Source organism: Mauremys mutica, chromosome 15 (genome assembly GCF_020497125.1).
Source record: "Mauremys mutica isolate MM-2020 ecotype Southern chromosome 15, ASM2049712v1, whole genome shotgun sequence".
In the NCBI taxonomy this organism is placed as follows: domain Eukaryota; kingdom Metazoa; phylum Chordata; order Testudines; family Geoemydidae; genus Mauremys; species Mauremys mutica.
This window is the reverse complement of record NC_059086.1, coordinates 30,643,083-30,655,293: the sequence shown is the minus strand read 5'-3', so window position 1 is coordinate 30,655,293 and position 12,211 is coordinate 30,643,083.

Sequence of the window (12,211 nt, the reverse complement as noted above, 5' to 3'; positions counted from 1 at the left end):
GCAAGGAACAGGGCAAAAGTGTTTGGGTTTGTGTGATTAGACAGTTGGCATCCCTACGTGTCACCTGCCCCATCCCCCTTCCACCCAAAGCCCCCATCCCCCTCCTGTCTCCCGTCCCATCTCACTCTTCCCCCATCCCAGCTTATTCCCCTTCCCCAAGAAAAGACTTTTCTGGGTTGTCTCAGGTATTTGGTTTCTAACAAGGGTTTTAGGTGAGAATATGTTGTTCACAGTGATGGGGCCTCCCAGGCCTGGCCCCACTGACCCCTGGGGAGGGTGCTGGCTCCTGCCAGGCCTGGCCCAGCTCAGGGGTGAGAGGCCCAGCCCCATGACCCCATGGGAGAAGTGCTGGCTCCTAGCAGGTCTGGTTGTGGGTGGATCTGCCCTTTATGTAATGGGGACTATTGGCCCCTTACTAACCTCGGTGCGGGTTTTGGTTGGGTAGCTCCCAGTACCAAGCAAAAGGGTCGATAGGAAATCAGGACCCTGAGTGTGACTATCCCCAGGGGCAATGGGGAGAGGCCAACGCTCCAGGTGAGCCTGATTGACAGGGCAGGCAGGCTGATGAGGGAGTCAGGAGGCAGGAGGGGTCCTGTCCTCCATGTGAGCTGGTGGAGTGATGGAACAGGGCAGAGCTATGGAGAGAGCAGGAGCCTGGGCCGCACCAGCCAGGGAGAACCAGAGAAGCAGGCCAGGGGGCAGATCCGTGCTGGGAGGAAAGCTGCAGCACTCCTGGGGCTGGAGCAGTCCAGAGCCGGGTGCAGGGAGCCGCTGGGGAGAGCGCTGGGGGACACGAGGAGGGGGCCCAGTGCAGGGAGACGCCCCCAGCCAAGAGACCTTGAAGGCCGGACTAACACAGCATTATGCCAGAGAACTCTGCCTATGTGCCAACTATTGTTGTAGGTGAGACATGAGGTTCTGTATTAAAACAGTCTTGTTTATTGGTCAGTGTTCAAGGCTGGGAGTCGGGACTCTTGAGTTCTCTAACTAGCAGTGATACTTGATTCACTTTGTGCGTGACTGTAAGCAATTCACTTGACCTCTGGGGGCCAGCACCACATGGGAGAGCAAGGGGAATATTCTCACCCTACGGAGCAGAGTGGTGGGGTTGGAGTTCCAGCCTGGGGAACCCCCTCCAATTGGTCAGGGCCCATGGCCACAGGCCCCTTCAGACCACACGGTAATTCAAAACACATCTGTCTTGCCATGAGTTTAAAATGTGCATCAATAAAGCACACGCTGATTTTTGTTCAAGTCTTTTATTTACACCTTTAGCCACATGGGCCTTCTTTTTTTCCAGCAGGTACCTTTCTAAAAGGGAATGTTAAAAAGTGATGACCATTATTTATTGTGCTGCTTATAAATGTAGCCTGTAAAGTAAAAAAAGTACCTTTTTAATCACATAACTTGGTTTGGTTTGGGTTTTACTTCTGCAAGAGAACCAAATCAGGAAAGTATAAGGTTTAAAAATTACACAAAACTAAAAGGTTCTACAGTGCTCTGTGACACTACACGCCGTATTCTTCATAGTGGTATGATTATAATATAATTCTGACATCATTATGTTGCATCTTGTACAAGATATGTCTTGTCAGGTGTCTATGGAAAAAGATATGATTTGCTGAATATGATTATCCTATCTGTACGCATGAATCAATTTTGTTTCTAAAGTTGTGAATATTGACAATCTATCTGTATGTCACAAAGAATCACAGAATATCTGGGTTGGAAGGAACCTGAGGAGGTCATCTAGTCCAACCCCCTGCTTAAAGCAGAATCAACCCCAAATAAATCATCCCAGCCAGAGCTTTGTCAAGCCTGACCTTAAAAACCTCTAAGGAAGGAGATTCCACAACCTCCCTAAGTAAACCATTCCAGTGCTTCACCACCCTCCCAGTGAAAAAGTTTTTCCTAATATCCAACTTTAAATTCCCCCACTGCAACTTGAGACCATTACTCCTTGTTCTGTCATCTTCTATCACTGAGAACAGTCTAGATCCATCCTCTTTGGAACCCCCGTTCAGATAGTTGAAAGCAGCCATCAAATCCCCCCTCATTCTTCTCTTCTGCAGACTAAATAATCCCAGTTCCCTCAGCCTCTCCTCATAAATCATGTGCTCCAGCCCCCTAATAATTTGTGTTGCCCTCTGCTGGACTCTTTCCAATTTTTCCACATCCTTCTTGTAGTGTGGGGCCCAAAATTGGACACAATACTCCAGATGAGGCATTACCTATGTTGAATAGAGGGGAATGATCACGTCCCTCAATCTGCAGGCAATGCTCCTACTTATACAGCCCCAAATGCCATTAGCCTTCTTGGCAACAAGGGTACACTGTTGACTCATATCCAGCTTCTTGTCCACCGTAACCCCTAGGTCCTATTCTGCAGAACTGCTGCCCAGCCATTCGGTCCCTAGTCTGTAGCAGTGCATGGGATTCTTCCTTCCCAAGTGCAGGACTCTGCACTTGTCCTTGTTGAACTTCATCCGATTTCTTTTGGCCCAATCCTCTAATTTGTCCAGGTCCCTCTGTATCCTATCCCTACCCTCCAGTGTATCTACCACTCCTCCCAGTTTAGTGTCATCTGCAAACTTGCTGAGGGTGCAGTCCACACCATCCTCCAGATCATTAATAAAGATATTGAACAAAACCGGCCCCAGGACCAATCCTTGGGGTACTCTGCTTGATACCGGCTGCCAACTAGACATGGAGCCGTTGATGACTATCCGTTGAGCCCGACGATCTTGTCAGCTTTCTATCCACCTGTAGCAGGGTGGACACCCGCTCCTACCCTGAAGGGCTTAAAACAGCCCTGAGGGAAGATTGTGGTGGGAGCTGCTAAGCTGGGCTGATTGGGAAGTGGCTGCAGCTGGGCTACGCCCCAATCAGGCCACAGCTGGCCTGTAGAAAGAGGCTGGGAGCCAGGAGCCCAACGGTCTGTCTCTGGCAGTAGTGGGAGATGGGCCTGGCTGCAAGGAACTAGAGCAGAGTACCTGAGGGGAGCAGGGCTGGGGAAAGGCAGAGGAGCTGGGGAGCTCCAGCCTGGAAAGCCCCAGGCTGCGGCCTAGCATTGGGCCAACAGGTACTGGGGGTTGGAGAGGGCAGCCCAGGAGTAGGCAAAGGCAGCAGGTCCAACCCCACCTTGCCAGTGATGAGTGGCTGATACTGCAGTCTGCCCCAGGGAACGGGGGCTAGTTGGTGACTGGCAGTAGCCTTACACTGAGGCAAGGTGGGGATAGTGGGTTGGGGGTTCCCCAGAGAAGGGAAACCCAGATCAGTGGGGTACTGCCAGGGGCAGCTCCCCAGTTAAAGGGGCACCGGGGTCCAGGGAGGGACACGGGGGCTGGAGGAGGACAGGTGGATCACCTGCCTGCAGAGGGCGCTCAAGAGCTGGAATGAGCTCATTCCCGGAAGTCACCAGCAGGAGGTGCCACAGGGGTGAGTCCACACCTCTACACCACCTTATAGTCCATGTAGACACCCCTGGGTGACACCCACTTGGCGAGATGCTTCCAGTCTAGACAGCTGGTTGTGAAGGGCCTATTCAAGGTAATGGTCCATTAGGGGAAACAATAGGCTTTTGAAGAAGCTTATCCCACACCTGGTGAGCCTTCCTGAAAATGCTCCAGACAGCCTATGGATAATGGCTGCTATGACATGCAAGGGCATTTGACCAGACCACATGACACTAAACTCCATTTTGGTACCTGTATTTTTCCACAAACTGGACTGGGAACTGACTTTAGAACAAAGGGTTCCTGCCATATGGAAAATCTATAGAAGGCAGGATGTGCCATCATCTCAGGGTCTCACTCCAGTCCCCACACAAAAGAACTCCTGGAAATACCTGAGAACCAAAGACTGAACTGGGGGAAGTAATGGTCACAGGCTAAATGGATTTCTAGCCTGTGTATGAAAACTTGGTGGACTGCTTGTATCATTAGTCAGGGTGAGAAACTGCTAATTCAAATCCTATTCATCTAGTATGTTAAGCTTAACTGGCGTTTTTTGTTTTGCTAGATAATCTGCCTTGATCTGTTTGCTATCACTTAAAATCTATTTTTCTGTAGTTAATAAACTTGTTTTATGTTTTCTCTTTATCAATGTGTTTTGAATTAAGTGTCTGGGGAAAATCTCAGCTTGGTTAACACAAGCTTGTTGTGCATATCGTTCCCACATTGAGGGAACTATAGAGCAAACTATATTAATATACTACATTATACAGACCTTTGTTCAGTGCAAGACAGTATAATTCTGGGTTTATATTCCAGCAGGGGTGTAAAGCTGGAGCACTTGGTTGTACGTCCTGGAGTGGCTTAGGTAAAGCACTCAGTTAACTCAGTTGGGCTTGTGGCACCACCTGCTGTCATGTTGGGTGATACACTCAGCCTCCTCAGGCCCTGTTATCTCCAACAAAGCCCACAGTGGTTCCTGCACCTCCTAGACTGCACCCCGGGGGTGATAACCCACCACAGTGGGGATAGGGTGCAGTGAGGGGAGGGGGGATTCTGGATGGGGGATAAATGGGGAGGCATGGGTAGGAGAGGGGTGGTGAGGTCAGGTGGAGAGAGACCTGGTTTGAAGTACCAGGGCTATCAGCAATTTTCCCTCTAATTTTTTCCAGACTTGTGTGGAATTAATTTTTGCACCGTATTGAGGTAATGAGCAGAAAACTCACATGATTAACTCAAAAAAAAAGCAATTAAAAAAATTAATCATGATTAAACTCGCTGTTAAACATTAGAATACCAATTCAAACGTATTAAATATTTTTGGATGTTTTTCTACCTTTTCAAATATATTGATTTCTATTTCAACACAGAATACAAAGTGTACAGTGCTCACTTTATATTATTATTTTTATTACAAATATTTGCACTGTAAAAATTATAAAGAAATCGTATTTTTCAGTTCACCTCAAACAAGTACTGTCATACAATCTCTTTATCATGAAAGTGTAATTTACAAATGGGGGGGTTGTTACATAACTGTACTTAAAAACAAAACAATGTAAAACTTTAGAGCCTACAAGTCCACTCAGTCCTACTTCTTGTTCAGCCAATCGTTCAGACAAACAAATTTGTTTACATTTACAGGAGATACTGCTGCCTGCTTCTTATTTACAATGTCATCTGAAAGTGAGAACAGGCATTCACATGGCACTTTTGTAGCCAGTGTTGCAAGGTATTTACAGCCAAATAGGCTAAACATTCATGTGCCCCTTCATGCTTCAGCCACCATTCCAGAGGACATGCTTCCATACTGATGATGCTCATTAAAAAAATGTGTTAATTAAATTTGTGACTGAACTTCTTGGGGGAGAATTGTATGTCCCCTGTTCTGTTTTACCCACATTCTGTCATATATTTCATGTAATAGCAGTCTCGGATGATGACCCAGCACATGTTGTTCATTTAAGAACACTTTCCTGCAGATTTGACAAAACGCAGATGATACCAATGTGAGATTTCTAAATATAGCTACAACACTTGACCTAAGGTTTAAGAATCTGAAGTGCCGCCCAAAATCTGATCAGGACGGGGTGTGGAGCAGGACTTTCAGAAGTCTTAAAACAGCAACACTCTGATGCAGAAACTACAGAACCCAAACCACCAAAAAAGAAAATCAACCTTCTGCTGGTGGCAGCTGACTCAGGTGATGAAAATGAACATGCGTCGGGCCGCTCTACTTTGGATCGTTATCGAACAAAACCCGTCATCTGCATGGACACATGTCCTCTGGAATGGTGGTTGAAGCACGAAGGGACGTATGAATCTTTGGCGCATCTAGCAGGTAAATATCTTGTGACACCAGCTACAAGAGTGTCATGTGAACGCCTCTTCTCACTTTTAAGTGACACTGTAAACAAGAAGTGGGCAGCATTATCTCCTGCCAATGTAAACAAGCTTGTTTGTCTGAGTGATTGGCTGAAATAGAAATGTATTTAGAATTTAATAGAATACCATTTATGTTCATGTAGAGAGCTTCTACATCCATAGGGCTAGTAAGAGAACACTTCAGTCTCCCTGGTCACTCAATAACAGACCTAAAAATGGCAATTCTTCAGCAAAAACCCTCAAAAACAGACTCTAACGTGAAACTGCGGAACTGGAATTAATTTGCAAACTGGACACCATCAAATTAGGCCTGAATAAAGACTGGGAGTGGTTGGGTCATTACAAAACCTAATTTCCCCCATACCAATTTCCCCCTACTGTTATTCACACCTTCTTGTCAACTGTTTGAAATGGGCCACTCTCATTACCACTACACAAGTGATTTGTCCTCCCTTGGTATCCTACTGTTAAATGAATTGTCTTGTTAGACTGACTCCCCCACTTGGTAAGGCAACTCCCATCGTTTCATGTGCTGTATATTTATACCTGCTACTGTATTTTCCACATCATGCAGCTGATGAAGTGGGTTCTAGCCCACGAAAGCTTATGCCCAAATAAATGTGTTAGTCTCTAAGGTGTCACAAGGACTCCTCGTTGTTTTTAAAAAATATTAGTAATGCACCTCAAGTGAAAATGAATGTCTACACAACAACTGCAAAAGTATAGCTTGTGTTATAAAAGTCTTGGTCCCTATTACATTGTAAACACACTGAATTAATCAGTGTATTAAATTTGGGTTACTAAAAACAAGAGAAATATAAAAACAAACAAATAAAAAAATTATTATGTTAACTAACTTAAACTGTTTAAGATTGTGTCCCACAGACCAAAGATACCAGAAGATATCGCACCACAAAGACACCAGGAGATATCACATCACAAAAACACCAGATGATATCAGTATACAGTGAAGAAACCTACCAAGCATCAAGAAAAGAAAAATGAAGTGCTTTATAAATAAGAGACTGATCAAATACATTTCAATCTACAATATATGAACAATTAAGTTGGCAATAAGCTAGAATCCACTGTCAGTTCTTTTGAATTTGGCTACTGTGTAAAAGCAACAAATATTGCTGTATTACTATATTATTGTTGTAGTGTTGCATTATTGTTGTATTACTGTATTATTCCTCTATATCATTTACAATGTGCATAACATTGCTAAACTGTTTAACCAGCACATAGGAAATAATTAACAAATGAATGGCAGCGAACAGTATGAAGGCAAGGGAAAAAAACAAATTGTTAAAGAAATCAAGTTCTATAGTAACTACAAATTGGGTAAATAAATTGCCTGTTAGTACCAGTCATAATTTGGGTCAGTGACACTGCAACCTAACTGAGGCACATGTTATTCAAAACAATCTTGATCAGTGTCTGGATACCAGTACTAAATCCTGACACACCAATCCTTGCTAATTTGGTTACTGTGCATTCAATAGGTTATCTGGAAGACAGCATCCATAAGAAACAACTGGATCTATGTCAGCTACTGGTGTATCACAGAGCAGTTCAACCAATGGAACAGAGACGCTACCCACTTCTGTTTCCTGCCCGGTGGAGCTTACCACAGGATGACAACCAGCAGTAATCTATACCATGAATGGACAGTTCTGTGGAGTAACTAATTACAATATATTTACATATAAAGGCCTCAGTGGTAGTGTCACTACTCCAAATTTCTCTTTTATTTCTTCTTTACCTAGCACTGTGGGACACATTATCACAATCCCTATCCCAGTATTTCAAAACACTCAGCCGACTACTAATAATGATACAGATGGTAACTGTCATTGCCCTGATAAAAGGGGGTTGTTGTCTGCAGTACCACAAGGACCAAACTACAACACCAGATTGGAAAAGAATTGTTATGCTTGGATATAAAGTGCTGTTATGTGTAAACATACATACTATACTGTGATATGGCATGGCCAGAGGGCAGCAGGAGAGTGTTACAAGGGAGCCTTATTCCCTGTAAGGGGAAGAAAGTTTGCTATAGATTAACTAGAGCACCTGAAGCCAATTAGAGCACCTGAAGCCAATTAGAGCACCAGCAGTCAGTCACATGATAAAAACCCCCTGCTTCAATCACACAGTGTGGGAGTTGGAGCAGAAAGGATTGGTATTGGAGCAGAGAACAGTTTGAAGAGAAGCAGAGGAAAGTTTGGAGGAGTGCTGCGGTGGGCTAAGAAGTCCAAGACCCTCGGTAAGGGGCATCTGGCTTGTGCAGAGGGAGGGCAGGAAGCCCCCCCACAAGCTGAAGGGCAGGAGAGGGAAGTAGCCCAGGGGAAGGAACTGCCAGTTCAAGTGGTTCACCACTATCCTCAGGGCCCCTGGGCTGGGACCTGGAGTAGAGGGCGGGCCCAGGTCCCTCCCTCTCCACTCGCCTCCTCAAAGACACTAGTGGGGCAATTAATATTCCAATTCAGGGGCAAGAAATGGTGCCCTGAACCCCCCACAAAGAAGAGAACGCACGAGACCCATCATAATAGTGCCAGCAATTTGCCACAATACGTATAGGCCCATATATGCTATGAATATATACACCATATCCATATTATTCATATATATTAATTATTTGGGAGTGCCTCTAAGGCTCAATCATAATACACCAGACCCTCGCTAGAACGCAGGATTTGGGGTCCATGCGTGGTATCGCGTTAACACGGGGACTGTGTTATAGCAGGGACTGCGTTAAAATGAATTGCAATTCAAGTAATTAAATTTGGGATCCATGGCCACAACCACGTTATATGTGAATTCACGCTATATAGTGTTCTAGCGAGGGTCCGGTGTACTACATTCCTCAGTCATGGTCCCGGGCCTAACATTCCCAGGCCCCACCATAAGGGACTAAAAAATAATTGGATAATAAAATCTGTCTGTCAGTCGTACGAGGGACTGTGCAGACTAAAAAGACAGATGGGGCAAGAGTGTATGGATGATAAGATAAGATAACCACGTAACAGTGTTTAGCCCACTGGGTTATCTTTAGTCCATGCACTGTGCTTTTCCGGGATGACGGGTAAACATCCTCCCCATAAAAAGACAAAAAGTGGGGGAATGTAGTAAGATTAGGCCCTGAAACATAAACCTTTGTATCAGAGGCCCGGTATGAGGCCTGAGGCCTGAACTAAAGTAATGGTCAAGCCTTTGCTAACATAAAGCAAAGTTAAGCCGTGAGCAAGAGGCAGGCCCTGCTCAGAGTCTGGCAAGGAGAGGGCTGATGTTGCAAAAATACACCTACCTAAAAGGCACTAGACACTAAAGATATAAACATGTGCCAGGGTGGTACCAGAACACTCCAATACTTGCACATTCCACACTGATAACCAGGCGAGAGGTGGCACCCTAACGCGTAGAGGGGTTGTACCTCAATGCATCAGGAGCAATGTGTGACTTGTTTGTACCTGTGTATAAGAATGCACCCCTGAGGGGTTGTCTTTGTCTGGCCTAGAGGGCAGTGGAGAATCCCCCACTTACTGAGCTGATCCATTGTCAGGGAGCACATACGAACCAGCAGAACTGCAGACATCTGATCTGAGGAGCTAGAGACTGTGCTTCATTTGACAATAAACCTGGCCGGGTGCCTTCGTACCTTATCGGAGTCTGTGGTCATTGGGGGTCAGCTGTGCCAGCGATCTGCGCAGAGCCGGGCAGCACACAGAGGGAGCACATGCACGCAGCCGACTGTTATCAGCATTGGACTGAGCAGAGCACCACACCGGTGACGTCTGACAACACCTGGTATCCCTGCAGGCCCTGGCAGTTCACTGCATCGGTGACTCCCCAGACAGCCTGGGACTGCGAGAAACAGGGGGCAAGATGCTGGGACTGCCTTGATACAGGAAATAGGCAGGTGGCAAGAAGAGACCGGGGAAGGGACTGGCCCAGGGGCCCAGAGCTGGTCAGTAGCAGAACTGAGGAAAGAACCCAGGTGTCCTGACCCCCAACCCAGCGTGTTTGGGGTCCAGACCAGCCCTTGAGACCCCTCCCAGCTCTTGCTATCCCAGGCTGTCTCTGTGCGTCTCTGGCTGAGAGATCCAGGATCTCCCACGTTCCCGAAGCCCGTCATTCAGACACAAGGTGCTCAACCCTGGAGGACCTTCTCTCCCCAGTGCGGATGGATTTATGGCCCAGGACAGGCAGAATGAACAGACTTCTGTGCAAACCCCCTTCCCCAGGAAACACGCAAAGCAGGGCATGTCCTGGCAGCCCCACCACAGCCGTGTCTGACAACGACCACAGGTTGTGCCTGTCGAAGTGGCACGCGCCTGTACGAGCTGGGAAGGGACCTTTGACTTCCAGCAACGGACCAGGCCCCGGGCTGAGATTACCTGATCAGCAGTGAGTAGAGAGCTGGGATTTTGCTCCCCTTTATCCCACCGAGCTCCCCCTTCAGTGAACCCAAGTTCTGCCCGTTTTCAGGACATGCAGCTTCCCTGCCGTCGCCTCGGTCTCCCCAACACGGCCTTCTGGCTTGTGGGGGTGTTTGGCCCCCCAGAGCAGAACTCCCCCAGGAATAGGGGTCTGTCTCTGCCCCACGGCCCCACTCAGAAGCTCCCTGCCCCTGGCCAGGCCAGTCTCACATGGAGACACTCTCATTCCAGAGGGGATGGGCCAGCAGCTGAGCCTCCTTCCAGAGCCACGGCCCGTGAATGCCGGCTGGCTGGCTCTCCCCACGCTAGTCCTTGCTGAGATGCCAAGCGCCCCTGGCAGGGCAGCATCTGGGATTGGCCCCTGGCCAGCCGCTCAGACACGGTCAAACTCCCTTCTGACACACAACACATCCTGGGGTCAGGATGCTTGGCCCAGGCCTGGCCCAGGCCATGACAGAGAGAAACAGTTCACCCCCTTCCTCTCCGTTCTCCATGCCTGGGCCCATCTCTCCAGCTGGCTGCTGCCCAGGACCATTGGCGGGGAGGGGGATTGGGAATTACTCAGCAAAGCCCTTGCAAGTTCACCAGGGGTTCACTGGGCGAGAGCCAATTCTGCTGTCTCTGGACTGGACCCACAAGCAGACAGGGTTCTCCAGAGTGCAGGCTGAGCTGGGTGCCCTGGATTTACCGCCTGTGCCATCGCCCTGCTCTGCAAACATCGCCTTGCCAGTGCTAGGCTTCGGGCCTGCACCCCTGTGGGGGGGCTGAGCAGGGGGCGCCAGGCAGCAAAACCCCTCTGGCTTGTGGGACCAGTTCCACAGCCAGACAGAGCTCTCCAGAACTCAGACTGGCCTCAGGTTAAACAGTAACTGAATGGAGTGAAATCGATTTATGGCTGGTGCCAGCCTGTGTCAGCAGAGACCTGGCTTCTCCCCCTGCCACCCCACAGCCCCGGGTGAGCGCCCCCCTTCCTTAGCCTGGCAGCGAGTGGCAGACGAGCGCCCCCTCTTGGCCACTCACCAGAATGCTGTGAGGGGACCCAGCTGCTGGATCTGGGAGTCTGAACAGAGTCCAGGATTGGGCTTTGTCTTGGGGTCCCTGGGCATCATCTTCGGGTGCAGACCCTCTGCCTAGCACCTGCCCTCACAGCTTAGACACACAGTGCCCTGCCCAGCCCCTGCAACCAGGGGTGACCCCTCAGACTCTCCTGTAGCTTAAACACCTCCCTGGCAGAGCTCCACCAAAAGGTGAGAACCCCGGGGGGGGGCCCTCTTCATCAGCCCCCCCCGGGAGGTGCAGCACTGACACACAGACACTCTGCACAGGTGTCTGACACAGACCTACTCACCCCTCCCTACTCTGGCCTGGAGACGTCTGGCGCCACCCAGGGGCCTTCTGTTGCCATTCATGGCTTGTGATCAGAAACATGGGGCCGGGCCTGGGGGTGGGGGAGGTCCCATCACTGTGAGCGGAAAATTCTCACCTAAAACCCTTGTTGGAAACCAAAAACCTGAGAAAACCAGGGAATGAGCTGGGCTGGGAGGATGCGACAGGGAAGAGTAGAAGGGGGATGTGTCTGGTGACAGGGGAGGTCTGACCACAGTGATCGATTACTTGGGCGGCTGGGCCGAGCACCCACCGCACAACTGGAGCTGTCGTGATGTTTACAGGCACTAGCACGGGCCCCTCTACATGAGCTGAGACTGAGTCACGCCTCCCAGTCAGGGCTGCCCAGTGCCAGGTGTCTGATTTTTCACCGGGACACCTGGTCGAATAGGGACCCTGGAGGCTCCATTAAAAGTCTGCTTGGAGGTGCAGGCAGGCTCCTTACCCGGCTCCGTGCAGTTCCTGGAATCAGCCAACATGTCCCTGCAGGGTGCAACCTCTAGGCACAGAGGCGGCCATGGAGGATCTGCAGCTCCCACTGGCCAG